The 20000-nt window shown below is 39.2% G+C and overlaps 1 protein-coding gene and 1 pseudogene across 2 annotated transcripts in view; both read left to right on the forward strand.

The window, feature by feature from the left end:
* The window catches only part of LOC145267091 (uncharacterized), a 148813-nt gene that overhangs the window by 19353 nt on the left and 109460 nt on the right, over positions 1 to 20000 (forward strand). The gene's annotated exons all lie outside the window — the stretch shown is intronic.
* LOC145267352 (U2 spliceosomal RNA) lies at positions 89 to 313 on the forward strand (annotated as a pseudogene).

Genomic DNA, 20000 nt, shown 5'->3' on the forward strand with positions numbered 1-20000 from the left:
AGAAATAACGTCACGTATGTCTTTTTTTTATTTTGCTTGTTTGTTTTTCACGTTCTTTTCCTCTTTCGCAATACGGGTTCAAATCCGACTACCTTACTTGGCCTTTTGGTCAAGATCAAAGTGTAGTATCTGTTCTTCAGATGCTGCACTTCATTTTCTTGTTCTCTTTCGGTGGAGGAGAAATCCTTCACGACTGAGACAATTTTTATTTTTGTACCTTTTCTCCACGTTAAAAAACGACCCTGGTGTCTAACTCTGTCCCGTGGGGAGGCATAGTAAATAGGTACTACCACTTGTTGTTGTTGTTGTTGTTGTTGTTGTTGTTGTTGTTGTTGCTTTGCTCAACACACACCTCCAAACTCCCGGGCAACGCCGGACACCCAGGCTAGTATAATAATAAATACGAAATCTGCATTGATTCAAATATTATATTTAAGCGTATTTTACCTGTTAGTACTGTGTAAAAAAAAATACATATGTTTATGTATTTATGTATACAACCGCATGAATGGGATCAATAACAGTGAAACTGCACAGCTGGTTCCACCATTATACTTTAAGTTGCTTCATGTTGAGTCCATTCGTCACACCTTGCATTGTTCTGCCTTCATAACTCTTAATTTCTTTTATATACACATTAAACAATGCTTCAAACAAACTACTTTAACCTTTTGTATTTTTTTCATTACGGCGAATCGTTTTGTTTTCTTTTTTAATACGCACGTTTCGCAACCCATGTTTACAAACATTGTTTCTAGTTTATTTGGCTGCTAGTCATTTATAGTTGTGTAGTTGGTTCGAGAAACGCGAAGTTAGCTCGACGATTATCATTGTGATCGTTATTGAAACTTGTAAAAACAGAAAAAGAAAAAAATGTTATCAAAATGAAATAAATATTTAAAGATAACATTATTTATGTTAAAATAGTTCCCAAAAGTGTTCACTTGGTGAAAAAAATTGTTGACTAACATAAACAAAATACGTGACGAAAGTGGATCATCCGATTTGTGTCTTTGGTCGACTGGAGTGAATTACGTAACAAGATAGTTTGAAAACTACACGTAATAGGTTAGAGGAATTCCTATTTACTTTGCCTCCCTATGGGACAGAGTAAAACACCAGAGTCGTTTTTTAACGTGGAGAAAAGAACAAACATTTTTTTTAAATTTCAGTTGTAAAGGGTTTCTCCTCCAATGACAGAGAACAATAAATTGAACTGTAGCATCTGAGGAACAGATACTACACTTTGATCTTGGCCCGAATAAGTTAGAGGAGTTAGTCAGAGATTTTCGAGCTAACGAGTTGGAGAGAAAAGACGGGTAAGTAGCCCCCGCCCCCCCCCAAAAAAAAAATGTAGAGATACAGCGTGCTGACTTCGAGAAATGGGAGCATCCATTAAAAAAAAAAAAGACGAATTAAAAGCCATATAAAAATATAACTCATTGTTATGGGTTTTCTTTGGAGGAGACGTGTTTTCGAAAAAAACTCCCACTCAAAAGAAAACTCATAACAATGGGTTATATTTTGATTTCACGACAAAAACAACCGGCAAGAAAAAGAACTATACAAAAAGGTATGTTTGTGAACTGTGTAAGCAACAAGCCTTTCACGTGCAGTGGAGTTCAACAAGGCGCAAGTCCAGAATTTCTTCGCCTGTACAAAGAGCTACTGAAGAAGCATGAGTACCTACCCTCACGCATTTGCAATATTAACGAATCGGGACTCTCAACTGTGCAGAAACTTGGGACGGTTCTCACCCAGTTGGATAAGGTGACCAGCGCTTAGCGTGGGTCTTTGGTAAAATTTGTGTGTGCGGTCAGCGCAGCAGGAGTATTTTTACCACTCATGAACATTTTTCCTCGGAAGAGAATGGCGGGCTCACTGATGAATGGCGTCCCAACTCAAGCGGGAGGTTATGCAAGTCCAAGTGGTTGGACGGATTCTGACCTCTTTGTTGGGTGGCTGGAACATTTTGCGAAGTTTACCAACACCTCACGCGACAACCCTCATCTCATTCTGCTGGCTGGGCATCAACACCACAAAACACTGGCAGCTGTTGAATGCTGCAAGGGAAATGGCGTAGAACTTCTGATACTGTCGCCTCATAGCACACAAATGTTGCAGCCTCTGGACAGAAGTTATTTCAAGCCTCTCAAAACAACCGGCAGGAAAAAGAACTATACAAAAAGGTATGTTTGTGAACTGTGTAATTAAATAGGTATATATATACACCTGTTTTCCTAAACTTTTATTTTGTGGGGTATCAAAAAGGCATATTATATCTATAATATAAAGCTGAATGTCTGTGTGTGTATGTGTGTGTATGTGTGTATGTGTGTGTGTATGTTTGTGTGTGCATGTGTGTGTGTGTATCTGTGTGTATATGTGTGCGTGTGTGTGTCTGTGTGTATGTGTGTGTGTCTGGTCACGAATAGGCCCCTATATGGTTGACTATTTTAAAAAAAACTGATTACATATAATGATAGAATATATATCGAGACACAGGAATGGGTATGTTTGATCTGGCAGAACAATGGTTCATTAAAATTGTGGCGTCTGCGTTCGCGCCTGGTCCACAAAGTATGGAAATAAAAAAAAATTAAAAAATTAAAAAAAAGGTTTACAAGTGTTCTTGATATAGATGTACATAATAATACTTTGATAAGTATGTTTTAACTTAAATAGGGATGGTATAATAAAATTGCGGGGTCTGCGTTCGCGCCTGACTTCCAGAGAATGGAAATAGGCACAAACTTTAATAAAGACTTTTCATATCTATCTGCGTAAGTATACTTTGATAATTATGTTTCAGTTTGAAGAAATATGGTATAATAAAATTATGGGGTGTTCGTTCGCGCCTGACTTCCATAGAATGGAAATATGTCACAAAGTTTAACAAGGGTTTTAATATAGATCCACAGAATATTGTGATAAGTGTTTCAGTGTGAACAGGTATGGTATAATAAATTATGGAGTTTATCTATTTTATTTTTACTTTCATCATATTTTGCTTTGTTTTTGATCCCCCCAAATTCGAAGCTATCTCTTTACAACCCTTCCTTTTCATAACCTATCATACTTTCATAAATCAGAGTCCATTTTCTGTAGGCTGTTTTTGAAACCAGTCAACGACGGCTACTCTTGCTAATATATATATATATATATATATATATATATATATATATATATATATATATATATATATATATAAAGAGAGAGAGAGGGAGAGAGAGAGAGATTTTCTTTAAAATTTACAAAATTTTAGTGCATAAGTCTGGGAGTTATTTTAGTAAAGTTTTGTCTCAGAATACCCCCGATAATTGCCGATAATTGATAATCGAAACCGTTATTTTAATGTTATCTATTATCGCTTAGCAATAATGATAGAACAACGGACTGTGAAAATTCTACTGTGGGTAAGTTGATAGCGTGTTTTGGTTTTTTCTTTTTGTTTTTGTTGTTGTTTTTTTTTGTGGGGGGGTGCATGACGTAGTCTGTAGGTTCAAACCTCGCACGTAAATTTCTCAATGTTTTTTTTGTTGTTGTTAACTGGAAAGAACAGTAGGTTCTCTTGAGTGCAATGTAGAATAACATATATTTTGGACTAAGTTACTGCATGGAGACATGTGAAGCTTCCTCCCGGGCAATTTCACGGATTTCGATGACAATAAAACATATAGGAGTGTAAAATATTGGTGGATCATCATTCAATCCCGGGCAACGGTAATTATATCGGAATCGGAAAAAATATTAGAATCGTCCCATCCAGAAAAGACGAAAATTAAATAATTTTTTTTAATCATATACTTGATCATTTCTGTTTGCGCCGCATTCTGCTTGAACGTGATGGTTCGAGCGCGGTGCCACATCACCTCCCTCGGGACTATTCTAGCGAGACGTCTTTGGTGGGCTAGTCACGCCGTCCACTGTCAACAAGAAGATCTCTTTATTGAAGCCATCGACCCGGTTCCCTCTCGCGGCTGGAAAAAGCGATGCGGCAGTTATCTTAAAACGTGTCTCAGAACGGTTAAGCAAGATACCGAACATGTTGGATACTGTTGGAACGATGATTGGTTGTCGATATATATATATATATATATATATATATATATATATATATATATATATATATACATATATATATATATATATATATATCAGTGGTGAAAAAATCGGATATATATATATATTACTATATATATATATATATATATATATATATATATATATATATATATATATATATATATATTACTGAGGCTTCTACAAACGAAGATCTTTTCTTCCCTCATTCCGTCATCCGTAACACCAAAATGAAGAAAAAGAAAAAGGAAAAAAATCACGAATCGGCCTTCGTACCCTGAAGAGGCTATTTATTAACGAAATATTAACCTTACCAAAAAAATATGTAAATGAAAAAAATGATTTTTGTTGTTGTATCCGACACTTCAAAGTTTTAAAATTTCTCGTTTAAATTTTAGAGGTTAGGTAGTTCGTTAGAGTAAGAAGTTCTTTTCAATTATTTCTATGTTTTCCTATCTCCGCGTTCATTAAAAACACGAGGGGTCGGTCCTCTGCATCTTAGTACAGACCGATCCAGCCCTCTGTGCGGCATGAATAAACTGCTTAAATCTGTAATAAACAGAGAAGTCAACAAAACAATCTATTCAACGATATGCAATATGGTTTCTGTTCTGAGAGATCAATTGCTGATGTGCTGATTGGTAAATCTATTGATGAACGCTCCGTTTCTTGAGCAATAGCTCTTGTCATATATAAGGACTTTTCAAAGGGTGTGACACAAAGGTCTACTTTATAAGTTTTCCAGTTATGGTGTACCTATTTACAATGCCTCACCACTGGACAGAGTTAGACACCAGGGTCGTTTTTTTTACGTGGAGAAAAGGTACAAAAATAAAAAATTTTCTCAGTCGTGAAGGACTGCTCCTCCACCGAAAGAGAACAAGAAATGGAAGTGCAGCATCTGAAGAACAGATGGTATTTATTTGCTCCCCCACCGAGCAAATTAGGCACAAGGCCGATTTTTAATGTGAGGAGTGAAGGGAGGGGGAAGTGAGAAAGGGGACCAGCTCCTGAGAGGTGGGAAATGGGAGCTGGTTAAAGGTCAGGCATGTGGGGTTGCCCCAACATCTGGTTTTTGCTAGTCATAGCTAGTCATAGCTAGTCATAGCTTGCAGCATCTGAAGAACAGATGGTATTTATTTGCTCCGCCACCGAGCAAATTAGGCACAAGGCCGATTTTTAATGTGAGGAGTGAAGGGAGGGGGAAGGGGAAAAGGGGACCAGCTCCCGAGAGGTGGGAAATGGGAGCTGGTTAAAGGTCAAGCATGTGGGGTTGCCCCCACATCTGGTCTTTGCTAGTCATAGCTAGTCATAGCTTGCAGCATCTGAAGAACATATACTACACTTTGATCTTGGCCAAAAGGCCAAGTATGTTGTAATAGCTGGAAACGTCCTCTCAGTTATGAAATCCTTTCTCTCTAGAAAGTATATCCAAGTGGTCGTTGATGGGCAGAAATCTGAAGCTCACAATATTAACGCTGGCGTGCCTCAGGGATCCATCCTCAGACCGACTCTCTTTCTGATCTTCATTAAGGCCTCCCACATTCTTTATTCATTCGTCTACATATATGCAGATGATACTGTCGTCTATGGCAACACTTCAAAGGCCGCCAATTATCGGGATCTTGTTGATTCCCTCTCCTTCGACCTGGAGAGCGTGATACAATGAAGTAAAAAAGAATGGCTATATACCTTTAATACATCCAAAAACAACTTCTATCTTTTCACCACCAACGCTTAGATGCCCACTTTATCCCTTTTTGAAGTGAATAGCTGTCGTCTTGATGAAGCACTCAGTTTCGGCAACAAACTTCTGAGACTGACCTTTACCATTGACCTGAAATGGAAGACCTATATGAGATCCGTTGTTAAAATCGCTGAAATAATGGTGAGATGGTTTTACAACTCACGAAACTATCTAACTCCCGACGCAATCCTCTACCTGTAAAAGAGTCAAATACCTCCTAATCTGCAATACTGTTGCCACATCTGGAGTGGATCTCCTAAAAGCGCCTTTTTCTGCCTTGACAGGGTACAGAACCATCTTCGAAATCTAGTGGCTTATGACCTTGTCGCATCCATACTTCCTTTTTCTCTCAAGAAACGTTGCGAGTCTATCTCTGTTCTATCGATACTTTCATGGCTCGTGTTCGACTGAGCTCTAATCTATGGTCCTATCATGTTTTCGTGACGTTACTTATTTCATCAGAGACAAATTTACTTGTCACCTTGTCACCGTATCCCGTGTCTATATTTGACTTCTCCTTTTGCTGCAACGTTATTTATTTATTTTTTTTAATTATTCTTTATTTTTTTTCTTTCCTCTTCTCCTTTGTGCCAAATCTCGATTATACAACCTTAAGCGTTCTTCTAGTTATTTTTAATTCCATAATAAATTTTTATCCATTCTCGTCGACGTGATTACGACGAGACTTGGTCACAGTAGCGGGTTTTTCAAACAAGCAAGCCCTTTCCGCTCTAGCCAGCTCAACGTGGATGGACGTATTCATTTATTGATGCTTTATGCCGGTCACATAACTGTGTATGTTTCTATTTTAATTTCGCCGGTGTTTTGTTTAAGTTGAATTCACTCGGCTTTCTTCCATTCATAGAAAAATATGCTTACAATATTTCCACGCAATTAACAGTTTATTTAGACTGCCATTATTTTCTTGAAGCATGATAAATTCTTGCTATAGCATTCTCGTCCTCTTTACGTTATAGACGGTTGGCGCTCGAAGGGAATTTGGAAGTATTCGAACTGCCAATCGTGAACGTTTATGCCTTCCTCACGGTTTTCTCCTTAATGTTTATTTATTTGGATTTTTTTTTTAATATTATTTAGTACTAGTCTGGGTGCCCAGAGTTTCCCGGGTGTTTGGAAGTGTGTATTGAGCAAAAAAAAAATGTAGTAATAGGCAGGCTCGAACCCGTGATGCGAAGGCGGAAAAGAAAGTGAAAGAAAATCTGACGTCTTAGCCGATGTCTCCATGACGTGACAAGAACTCAAAAGCTTTTAAATTAACAAAAGTCAATCCAAAGGTGACGATGACTTGCTAAAATGTTGGCGAAAAAATCGACCCCTCCTTGTACAAAATGGCCGATTTTAGGGTGATGGAAGTAATGTTTTTGGCCAATTTTTCAATATTTGCCGTCCGAAGGGTCGCGCTTCAAAAGGATATCAATCTTGTGAAAATCCGTCACCTCTGTCGAAAGTTTTTGCGAGACATACATACATACATGATGATTGCAACGTCTTGTCAGACGAATACCACTCCCTCAGACATTTAAAATCCATGAGCCCAAATGTCTGAGGGAGTATCTATACAAATATGATGTTAAAGAGTCTCAGCTTTGTACGACAGCTAAGTCTCTCTCTCGATTCAAAATGTTGAGATCCAGCAACAAGCAAGAGCAAGATAGCCAGCAACAAATTAAACTGCAGACCACCTTAATGCGGGTACTGGTCTTCCGCTTTATGTTTTTTTTTAAAATCAGAGATTTGCTTCTCCTAGAAAGGTTGCCTTCACCACGGCTTACGGGAGCCCTCTCTACCCCAATACACATATACACACACACAAATATACACGGTGCTAGTTGGTCGTTGACCCAGAAAAAGAGTTCATTCGCCCTTTGGAAGGTCTTGTTTTTAATCCTTCAGGGAGACTAGCCGCCCTCCTCACCAAACAAGTCTGGTGGGGGAACCAGTTTAGTCGCCGGTGACCCGACCATGAGGCAGGTAGTACTGGATTACATGGTACCAATAGCATATGGCATGACCTGACATACATACATACATACATACATACATACATACATACATTTAAACAGAAAGATGAGATTTATATTATAGAATTTTTCCTTTCTTCATCGCAATAGAACTCACCCTCCTTTATTTTTCTCTTTTCTTTCAGATTTTTACATGTTTCACTGAGAAATAAACTTCGTATTTTCTTTAACTGGAATTCGCTTGTTATATCTTTGAGGGTCTGGGTTTATCTGGCTGTCTGACCCAGATGTCAATTAGCATTTTGGCGAGGGCAGCACAGGTTCCGACCCGGAAAACGTTCGCAACAAATACTCGCCTAGCTGAAACATCAGCCAACAACTTTCCTCACTCTCTATCCGGGCCAAAAACTAAGTGAAAATTCCATGATAGGGGCTTCTTCCCTAGAACTGTCCGTCTGTGGAACGCAATAACGTGTGACTGTTTCCCAGCTGACTATAACATGATCGTCTTCAAGTCTAATGTAAATAAATTCCTATTGAATCTTCTATTTAGATAATCTAGCTCTGATCCAAGTTTCACTCTGTCAGATCTTTTCTCATCATCTACCTAACACTTAACCCTTATCCTAGAGTGGCCTCTGGGCCTTAATAAGTGATGACCCCTTCAAGAAATTATACATATCCGCTTACCTGAATACATACAGCGCCAAATGATCACTTATCTGGTACTGGCCAAGCTGAACGTTGCTTAACTTTGGTGATCTAACGAGAACCGGTGTGTCGACCTGGTTATTATTTTCTTTTGCTCTTATTTAATCTAAACGCGAGATTGCCAGTTGGACGTAAGAGGCTACTATTTAGGACCACGTCTACAGGAGAATATCTCTGGGCAATCTCTAAATAGTGAGGATAGTAGTCGTATCCTGGCTTTTAGTGTGTGCGAACTGGTAGTTCCATTTCCATTTGGAGGGTTGGCTTCTCTATCCTTCTCTTTCCCTTTTCGTCGAAGTCCGCACGTAGGTTAGCCATAAAGGTGGTTGTGCCTTCGGTGATGGTCTGCCTCCGGGTTTGCCTGTCCTTGGCTTTTATCTCCCATTTGTATGTGTTGATGGCACACTTCTTCAGGTTTGCTTTCAAATTTTTTTCTGGCCTTCTCGAGTGCGCTTTCCTTCTTTTAGTTGACCACGGAAGAGTTGTTTCGGCAGCCGGGAATCCGACATCCTGTCAACGTGACTCGACCACCTCAGATGCTTCCTAATGATGACGGCTTCGATGCTGGTGGCTCTATAAGGAGATGAACGAGATGTCTGCTCATATTATATTTAAAATTCTGCACGTCAGTTCAGCCCGGGAGGCAGAAAGCAGGAAACAGGAAGGAAATTTCGAAGTCTAAACGTTCGAGAGAAGAAGCTATTAGACTTAAAGGTTTTCCAGCATCAACGCATCTTTACAGTAAATGGGGGGGGTATTTTACTGCTAGACGTAAAGTTAAATTGCTGACGTTAAATTCGAACGGGGGGGGGGAAACAGTGAGATAGAGAAAGAGAGGGGAAAAGGAAGAGAGTGGGAAAGAGAGAAAGAGAATTAAATGATAAGAATCTAACGATTTAGTCAGTGAGTAGGGATTGTGTGTGGGGAGGGGTCAAGAGTAAATAAACAGTATAAAATCTTGACATACAAAGGGGAATTGGGTGCAAACATACAGTATTGTTACGATCAAACAAATCCTCGACATCACGGTTTCCCCCCCCCATCACGCATTCAAATGTATGCCTATGCGTCAATAATTCTCATTAATGGAGAGGGGAGGTGAGGTAGTCTAAAGATTAACGACACGAACTGACGACTTGGATATGCCAAGTTCGAATCCGTTTCGTTGCACAAAAAATCACTTTCACTTAGGATGTTGGCAATCTTCACTTGGTCCATCTCGTGAACACTCGATGTCTTGCTCGAAAGAATTCGGACTAGAAAAATATCGGAGAAACCAATACCAACAATAGAATATTTGGATTCATACTTGGAACCACGCCAAGGACCATAACCGTGGCCAGAAACTTTGTTTTCATGATGATGATGATAATTAGGGCTATGACAACAGAATATTCTTTTCATTATTTGGACTCTTGAGTATATATCCGACACAGTTAGACACAGTTACTCCGCCTAGAACCACATCACTCTATATGAAACCATATAAGATATCAACGGATGCACACTCGAGAGTCAAAACAATGAAAAGAATATGCTGTTGTCATAACCCTAATGATAATTAATGGGAAAGTGGTTAATTCAATACCCACCCCAATGCAAATCATGCTGAATGAAGGAAAACAGTATTTTACTAACAAGGGTCACCACTTATTAATGTCAGATGTCAAGGATAAGGGTCAATGAATTCTCGGCCCTGTCGGTGGGGCATTAGATTACGCCGACTGCCCCCCCTGCAGAGGGTAAAAGTCTCTCAATGGGGGTCCTAGATACGACCTTAAACTATATCCAGTGGTGAGGGTCCCAGCTTGTGGGCTTTGGGGAGTGTGGAGCCACCCTTTAATTACCATTGCTCCCAGGTCCACTCTGACCCGGAGTGGTAGTACCTGTCAGTGTCCTAACTATGAGTTAAATAGAAACCGACGTGAAAACAACAAATATATTCTATTAAAAAAAATGTTCTTCAAAATTTTTGTATTCGGCATCAAATAACCCGAAAAGAGTTGATATGCCGTAAAACAAAAACAACCAATGAATTCTCTTCATACCAGTCGGCAACCAGTCTGATAATTACTTTGTCACTGTTGAGCATAGGTGTGGTTCTGTTCAATCTCAGGAGGTCCGCCTTAACTTCTCTTTGCGAAATAAATAACAGCGGCACTCCTTCCCTAGACGGGTTGAACTGGCTTTCTCCAAAGGAGAAAGTGTCATGGGAATATCAAATTCACAAACGGTTCACAGTCGCATTCTCGGTTTATTCTTTGTATACATATCTTTGCATACAGGATGGAACGATAAAAATGTCGCCCTAAAAAACACACTTGTGCTTTATTTAAAAACTTTTATTGAAAAATCAATTCAGGTAACTTGATTATGTAACTGACATCTATTCAATGTAGACACCTTCAGCCTCAATCACCGCCTCAATACAGGTCCGGAACTGGGAGCATACCTTTTCCACAAGCATCGGCGGTAGCTTGGCGAATACTCGACGGATAACGGCGATCATGCTGACTTTGATATTGTGGGAGGTTATGTTGGTAATGTTCTCGACATATAATCAAACGAAGTACTCCGGCGGGTTCAAGTCGGGGGATGAAGGGGGAAGTGAGAGAAGGGTACAAAGTCGCGGCACTCCTGAAGTCAAGCCTGAGTCTCTTTAGACTTGTGGGCTGGCGCCAAGTTCTGATTGCACTAGGTGATCGCCACATTCTTCAGCATATCCGGGTACACTTTGATGTTGACTTTCAAGCCGACTTCATGTGAGGTGGCATGATGTGACCCTCACTTGAAACCACTCTATACCATATCCGTGGCCGAAAACTTTGTTTTCATCGCCATGGGTTCATCCCTGTTATTCGTGACAATCCAGCGATGCATTTGGAGGGTGATAGCAATGGTCCTTTTGTCATAATATGGATCGGTAGAGAGCTTGAGTTGTACGGCGACGCACCCTCTATCTCGCTCGTTGAACATTGTCACTTTCAGACATGATAGAAGGCTCCTATCGTTCTTGGGATTTGTACACAACTGGCCAACTAGTAGATGGTTTGCAACAAAAAAAAAGAAAACAGGTTTTCATCAAACGGAAATGGTATCATGTCATCTTTTCCAGAAGTTTAATTGTTTAATTGCTGATACGCAAGCTCCTACTCAGGTTACTTCCGACTTTTCACCATCGATCTTTTACCATTGGATTGATAACCTCTGAATTATTTTTCAACTCGCCTGATACACCGTATGACGCTATCGTTTCCCGGGGAGAGTTACTTGGTCGAGGAACGTCCTAGGAACACAACCAGGTCTCCGAGGGAGTAAACAATATCAAACGATAGGCACATGGAAACAGAAACATAGCGGGCCGATATGTCGTCGGCTATAACCGGTTGGCATGGGTCGCTTCTCTAGTCTTCATTGCATCGTCATAGGCAACATTTCTATCGTCGGCATTACTGGCTGGAACCTGATGCTGAAATCGAACGCTTGTACAAAAATAACGAACAAATGTATTTTTATAAAAAATATATAATTTATTTGACATTTAACAAGCAGGAAGCACATTTAGTTGATCCATTGCATGCACACCAAACTACAATATCCTGCGCGTACGGGGTGCAAGCTTAAACTTTTTTTAAAACAATATAATTATATTTAATTATCTCTTTCAATGAAGAAAGAGGGAGAAAGGGAATGAAAGAGAGACAAAGAGACCAAGAGAGAGAGAGAGAGAGAGAGAGACGTTTCAACGTCCATATTTTGTTTTTCAAATTATAATGTCAACATAGCTTAGTACTTTACCTTTGTTATTTTTAATCACGTTTTTTTCACTTATCATTTCATGAAACATTTAAATAATACTGGGTACAGTGCCAATATCAATTGTTTACGCCTTTTTAATAGTATAATCATATATTATAAAAGAAGATAAATTTTGACAATGAAAATAAACCAATGTACATTTCTAGAGTATCTTTTTTCTCTCTTATTATCTCTAATTCAATGTTTTAAAAACATAAATTAGACAAAAAGCGGGGATAAACAAAGGGTGGGCTCGAAAAGAAAAGAAAAACGATTGAGACGTCTTTCGGCTGACACTTTTCAAAATGAACGTCGGCAACGAGGAGCGGGGATGCAACATCGTTTAAAAAAAAACGTGGTCAAAGGACCATAAATTACTATATAGGTCAGGAAAAAAATTAGTATCAGGGGAAAGAGAAAGGGAAACAATTTCAACAAATACCCATAAGTCCTAAATTATAGGTATGTTCCTTTTCTTTGTGACAGTTGGCGCAGGATGAGCTAGGGGGAAAACATATAGTAGCAGAATAACCAGCATCGCCGGGGATTAAATGATATAGGTGGAAAATATATAATATCAGAATACGTGGCGTCGGCCGGGATTGAATGAGATAGGTGGAAATATATACCAGCACAATACCCGGCATCGCTCGGGATTGAATGAGATAGGTAGAAATATATACCAGCACAATACCCGGCATCGCTCGGGATTGAATGAGATAGGTGAAAATATATACCAGCACAATACCCGGCATCGGCCGGGATTGAATGAGATAGGTAGAAATATATACCAGCACAATACCCGGAATCGCCCGGGATTGAATGAGATAGGTGGAAATATATACCAGCACAATACCCGGCATCGCTCGGGATTGAATGAGATAGGTGAAAATATATACCAGCACAATACCCGGCATCGGCCGGGATTGAATGAGATAGGTAGAAATATATACCAGCACAATACCCGGAATCGCCCGGGATTGAATGAGATAGGTGGAAATATATACCAGCACAATACCCGGCATCGCTCGGGATTGAATGAGATAGGTGGAAATATATACCAGCACAATACCCGGCATCGCTCGGGATTGAATGAGATAGGTGGAAATATATACCAGCACAATACCCGGCATCGCTCGGGATTGAATGAGATAGGTGAAAATATATACCAGCACAATACCCGGCATCGCTCGGGATTGAATGAGATAGGTGGAAATATATACCAGCACAATACCCGGAATCGCCCGGGATTGAATGAGATAGGTAGAAATATATACTAGTAGAATACCCAGCGTCGCTTGGGATTGAATGAGATAGATTGAAATATATACCAGCACAATACCTGGCATCGCTCGGGATTGAATGAGATAGATGGAAATATATACTAGCACAATACCCGGAATCGCCCGGGATTGAATGAGATAGGTAGAAATATATACTAGTAGAATACCCAGCGTCCCTTGGGATTGAATGAGATAGATTGAAATATATACTAGCAGAATACTTTCGATAATTTTTAAGTGAATTTTCATCCGTGTATTTTCCAGTGCAAATCTGACACTGCAATAAATGTTCCCCGATGGCCGACTTCCACGATCATATTTTTTCTACACTCGCTAGTAATGTCTGGTCTTTTTGACCACGTTTGTAAACGATATTGCCTCGCCCTCGTCATTACCGACGTTCATTTTGAAAAGTGTCCGATAAAAAACGTCTCAATAAAGTTTTATTTTTTTTTACCCCATCCCTAATTTACTCGTATATTGTCTAATTTATATTGTTTAAAACATTGAATGTAAAAGGTAAGGAGAAAAAAGATATTCTAGTATTGTATTTTGTTTTTTCTTTCGTTGGCAAAATTTATCTTATTTAATAATATACTAGCGAGGGTACCCAGCGTTACCCGGATGTGTAGGTGGTGTAGTAAGGAACCCTGAAAAAAAATAGCGTAGCGGGGGGGGGATCAAAACAACAGTAGGCAGTTTGGGTGAAAAGGGGTGTTAAAAAAGGCGGTAGTAGGCAGGCTAGAACCCGAAACGCAAAGGAGAAAAAGAAGGTTAAAAAAACGTAACATCTTAACCGATGCCTCCGTGGCAAAATCGGAAGTCGCGAACGTTGAAATTAAGGCTAGTCAATCGAAAGGAGATGATGATTTGCGAAAATATCGACGAAAACAGCGATCCCTCCTTTTACAAAACTGGCCAGTTGAGGGTGAAGGAATTAATGCTTTTGGCCAATTTTTCGATATTTGTCGTCCGAAAAGTCGAGGTTTAAAACGATATCAGTTTCGTTACGTTCCGACGCATCTGTCGGAAGTTTTTGTGAGATATACAAAGACACACACACACATTTTACCCTTTGTATATAACTAGCGGGGGGTACCCGGCGTTGCCCGGGTGTTTGGAGGTGTGTGTGTTAACAAAAAAAAAAAAATTGGCCGGGTGTAAAAGAAAAAAAAAAGTTTTAGTAGGATTGAACCCCGAAGCCTTGACACGAGGGTGGAAAGGAAATGTAAAAAAAAAAAACCCTGAGACTTAACCACCTCGGCCACGAGAGGGGTGTTAAGCTAAGGTTTATAAAGTGAAATATACAGGTGCGAGGAAGTGGCGTGATGTTTGACCTAGTTTTGCGCTGCAAGCCAGTTACTGTTTCCCCCGCCCCACCATTCGCTTTTCGAAGACGCGGCGAGCTGGTAAAAGTCGGGCAAATTAAATATGCACGCAGCCCTCGTTCTTAAGTCATAGATATTACGATTTAGATGCGATATAAAAAGTTTTAAGAAGGAGCGAGCCCACCTACATTTTCAACACCCATCCTACTGCTATATACATATAGTCTTTCTCTATCTCATTTCTAAAATATCTGAAACATTATCTGAAACATTTCAATAATACTGGGTGCAGTGCAATTATAAATTGTTGACGTTTTTCTTTTTATATCGTTTAATCATATATTATTAAAAAAGATAAATTTTGACAACGAAAATTAACCAAAATACATGTATGCCAGTTTTTTTGTAGATATAAAAAAAGATATATCCCGATTGAGGTAGACGGTGGTGTTAGGTTTTTGCAATCCTTGCATACAGGTGTCGAGGTTTGAGTACATACAGCGCCTGGTATTCTGATGCTGACCAGACTCAACATTGTTTATCTTCGGCGATCTAACGAGAACCGGTGTTGTAATGTTATCCGGTAACCAACATGTTGTAGCCTCAGTCTCAAAGGAGACAAAGAATAGAAAAAGAACTTCAACTCGCCTTTTCTTTTTAATGACGACATTTAGTTCCTCATTGTTACAACCGCGACGTCACTCATGTGATCGTCTTCTAGAACGGATGCCCTTTTTTCTTCCCTGCAACCTCTCCCACAGAAGAGACGTTGCGAGCCTGTATTTGTTTTATCGCTATTTTTATGGCAAGTGCTCGTTTGAGCTCCAATCTCTGGTCCCCCCCCTCGCCAATCTTTCACGATAAACATCCGTCTAGCTGAAACCACTGTCATTAATTTTCCCCACTCTTTATCTGTGCCTAAATCAAAACGTAGATTCCATGAACAAAGTTTCTTTCTTAAAACTGCACGCCTGTGGAACTCTCTTCCCTTTGCCTGTTTCCCACCTGACTACAACTTGGATGTCTTCAAGTCCAACATAAACAAATTCCTGATGAACCGCCCCTTAAGCAAGACACTTTACCAAATCTCCAATACTAATGATTACTACGATACTATCCCATTGATTACTGTACACAAAATAACCCTTATTCCCGAGTGGCTTCCGGGCCTTGATAAGTGGTGACCTCCATGTAAAAAAAAAACGTGATCTGCTTTCTAACGTGATCTTGAATGTTCTTCACGTCTCTAATGTGATCTCTGCGCTATGTTACAGTTTATCAACCTAGTTATGCTGCATATTTTTCTTCTCTTTCGGGAGTTTATCGGTAATAGTGTGAGATTCCCGTTCCAGGAAATATCTACGGGGCTGCTTGCTCAGGCATAGTTTTTGAGCCAGAGCGCTAGTCTTAGTACAATGGCTTTTCAACTTAACACCTGACCTTGTGCCTAAACAAAGAGGAGGGAAGAAAATAAGGATTAATGATATGGATTGTATTGTTAAAACCCGGTTCGAATACTTGTGAAAATGGTTCCAGATAGGAACCTTTTGGCAAGTGCTTTGAAGACGAACAAGTTGTAATCTGCGAGGAACCAGTCCTGTGGCAATATGTTCAACAGGCAGGCAGCGTTTATGAAAAATCTCTGTTCAGTAAAACACACATTATATAAGATATGAGTGCTCAATATTAGCGGTTACAGGTATAAAATATATACACCGCAACGTTGTGTTAACTATGCCCATTCGTAATGTAGCACTACGTATTCGTAAAATATGAAAGTTTACAATTTATTTTAAATAGTTATGCGTGATGTTGCTTTATATGGTTATGTGTATGAAGCCATTATCTTTGTGATCAGTTGCAAGCTGAGGCTCGAATTTCAATTACCTGAACTATAATCTGTTATCCTCCGAGCAAGGGAAACAACTCGACACACACTTTCGTTTCAGTTCGGGGCTGTTACAAGCAGAGTTGTTTCCTCTGAATGAAATGGACGATATAACGATTTTACATACTTTGTTTTATTTTTTATCAGATGATTAAATTTTTCAGTGGCTTTTGATCCTCGATCTAGTTTTGGTTTTCAACGGAGACACTTTTTTCTAGATGCATTGCCTTCACAACGACTACAGAAACTTCATCTACCCTCCTGTACGGTAAACCCTCAGAATATCAGAGAGAAACTAGCAGGTGCTACACCTTGCTCTAGGGAGACCTGGAATTGTGCAAAACAGGGGCGTTCATCTTCCTGAAGCATTGTATATACCTGCTTACCTGGATACATGCAATGCCTAATATTCCCTAATAGTCACCCATGTTGTACTGACCAGATTCAGTTTTGCTTAACTTCGATGTCTTTCTTGTTTTAATTTTCTTTTCACTTTGTTTTTGCTGGAGATGAGGCATTCAAACATTCACCCATTAGTTTAGTTACTCCAACCGAGAGATCTTTTTTAAGATTCTAACCGTTCCTTTAAGTGCTATTGTTTGTATTTCTCTTGCACATGGTTCACCGGGTATATTCGCCAGATAGTTTTTTTTTAAATTCTTTTTCATTAGCCCTGTTGCTCCTATAATAATTCTAGTTTCTTTTCAAGTTCTTGGTATCTTGTTATTTTCTCTCTCTCTCTCTCTGCTCTGTTAAGGCCAGCATCATTAGGGACGCTTACTTCAACTAGGGTTGCCACATTCTTCTTCTTGTCCCATATCACTGTGTCAGGCTTAGTAGCCCCATTTTCTAGGTATGTAACTGTAGGAATTTCGTAGTCATAGTGGATGGTGTATGACTTATTTTCAACTGTTCTTTCTGGTAAACATGTTCCCAGGATTTGCTACTACATTAGATATTCAGGTTTTTACAGATTTTCCAGTGGAGATATTTACACACTCCATTGTGTCGCATTAATGAGAATCGCTGTGTCCATGCAGTTATGCCGTATAAGGAGTGTACATGAAGGAAACACAATTATCGCAAAAACAGATGACTTAACAGATGCACTTATTCTTGAAAAGATCAAGTCTATATGTAGGAAGCAAACAGTCTGCAAGTAAAGAGTTTCGCAAGTTTGTAATTGTTGGAAAGAAGCTTCTAGAAGATGAAACTGTATTATTAGGTGCAAAAATAATGTTGTTTGTTTTTTCTTGACGTTCAACTTCAAAAGATCATAACTCCTCTCATAATAAACTTTATTAATCGAAATAAGAACCATTAGAAGCGACACATTTTTGCCAACCAGAAACAGGTATATTTATCCCATTAGCATGGCATAGAAATCTGAAGTTCTGAAAGCAATGAAGTCATTGAAGTCCGATTCGGCATCATCTCAGCTTTTGAAACATTTTTCGCATAGGAAGTTGTCGAGATGCTTGAAAAAGTGATAATCGGTGGGCGAGAGATCCGGTGAATATGGCGGATGAGGCAGAGTCTCATGGCCCAATTAGTTCAGCTTCTGCAGGGTCAGTTGAGCAACATGTGGGCGAGCGTTGTCATGGAGGAGAATTGGTCCTTTCATATTGACCAATCTCGGGTACATACGTTGGAGCTTCTAGTGCATTTCATCAATTTGTCAGCAGTACTTCTCTGCCATAATCTTTTCGCCCGGATTCAAGAAGCTGTGATGGATGAGACCAGCTGCAGACCACCAAAAAGTCACCATAACATCATTTGATGCAATTTCGGCTTCAGCAAGTGTTGTGGAGCTTCTTCAGCATCCAATCATTGTGTCAAACGTCATCAATTGTCGTAGAGGATCCACTTCTCGTCACACGTCACAATTCGCTCGAGAAATGGGTTGTTTTTGTTGCGCAGAAGCATAGAAGACACCTAAAAATGACGATTTTTTTTTTATCATCGTTCAATTCATGCGGCACCCATTTATCCAACTTTTTTGACTCCCCTATTTGCTTTAAATGGCAAACGACTGTTGAGTGGTCGACGTCGAATTTAACACAACTTCTTGTGTGGTTTTTCGAGGATTGACTTCACTTAAGGTTTTCAAATGTTTGTTATCAACTGCAGTCAGCAGGCCGCAACCATCTTCATCTTCGAGGCTCTCATCACCATTGCAAAATTTCTTGAACCACTGTTGGGTCACATGTTTATTAATGGTTCCTGGGTCAAATGCATCATTGATATCACGAGCTGTCTTGGAAACTTTTCAGCATAGTTTGAACTGGAACAAGAAAATTGTGCGGATCTAAATTTTCGTCATGCTGTCAAAAAGCCTGCAAAAATATGAATGAAGATATTGTGAACAATAACGAATAAGACGATCGATATAAAACATGGCTATATATATCAATGAATTAATTTAGAAATCTATTATATAAATCTCACCTCTCTGTTTAAATGTATGTATGTTTGTGTGGTTGTATGTCTGCCTAAAACTTTTGACAGTGGCGATCGATTTTCACAAGATCTGTATCGTTTTGAAGCTCGACCCTTCGGACGACAAATATTGAAAACTTGGCTAAAAACATTAATTCCTTCACCCTCAAGTGGGCACTTTTCTACAAGAAGGAGTCGCTTTTTTCTCCAACATTTACGAAAGTCATCCCTTCTTTTCGATTGACTAGCCTTAATTCAAACCTTCGCCACTTTTGGTTTGGCGATGGACGCAACGGCAAAGACGTCACTTTTTTTTTTTTTTTTTTTTGCTCAAAACACACCTCCAAACACCCACACAATGCCGGGCAACCAGGCTAGTCATATATAAAGTAAGATATGTGAGAAAACGATATTGTTTTTGCATCAACCTAATATAATGATACGCCAAAACAATGATTTGATAGAGACCACTAAGCAAGTGAGTCAAAACGAACTGGAGCAACGGATGCAGGGAATAGGCCAGACAATTCCGACGAACACATGTCATAATAGTATTTATTAAAAAAAAAAAAAAATTTTTAATTTAAAAAAAAATTAAAAAAGAAAATTTTTTTAAATTAAAAAAAAATTTTTTTTAAATGTTTTTTTAAAACTTAAATAAAAAAGACTAGCAATATTACGTCTGTGAGAGTGAGATGCAGAGAAAAAGAAAAGATGGAGTTAATTCAGCATCTTCTTAAG

Source organism: Euprymna scolopes, chromosome 42 (genome assembly GCF_053919585.1).
Source record: "Euprymna scolopes isolate OS-2025 chromosome 42, ASM5391958v1, whole genome shotgun sequence".
NCBI classification, from domain to species: domain Eukaryota; kingdom Metazoa; phylum Mollusca; class Cephalopoda; order Sepiida; family Sepiolidae; genus Euprymna; species Euprymna scolopes.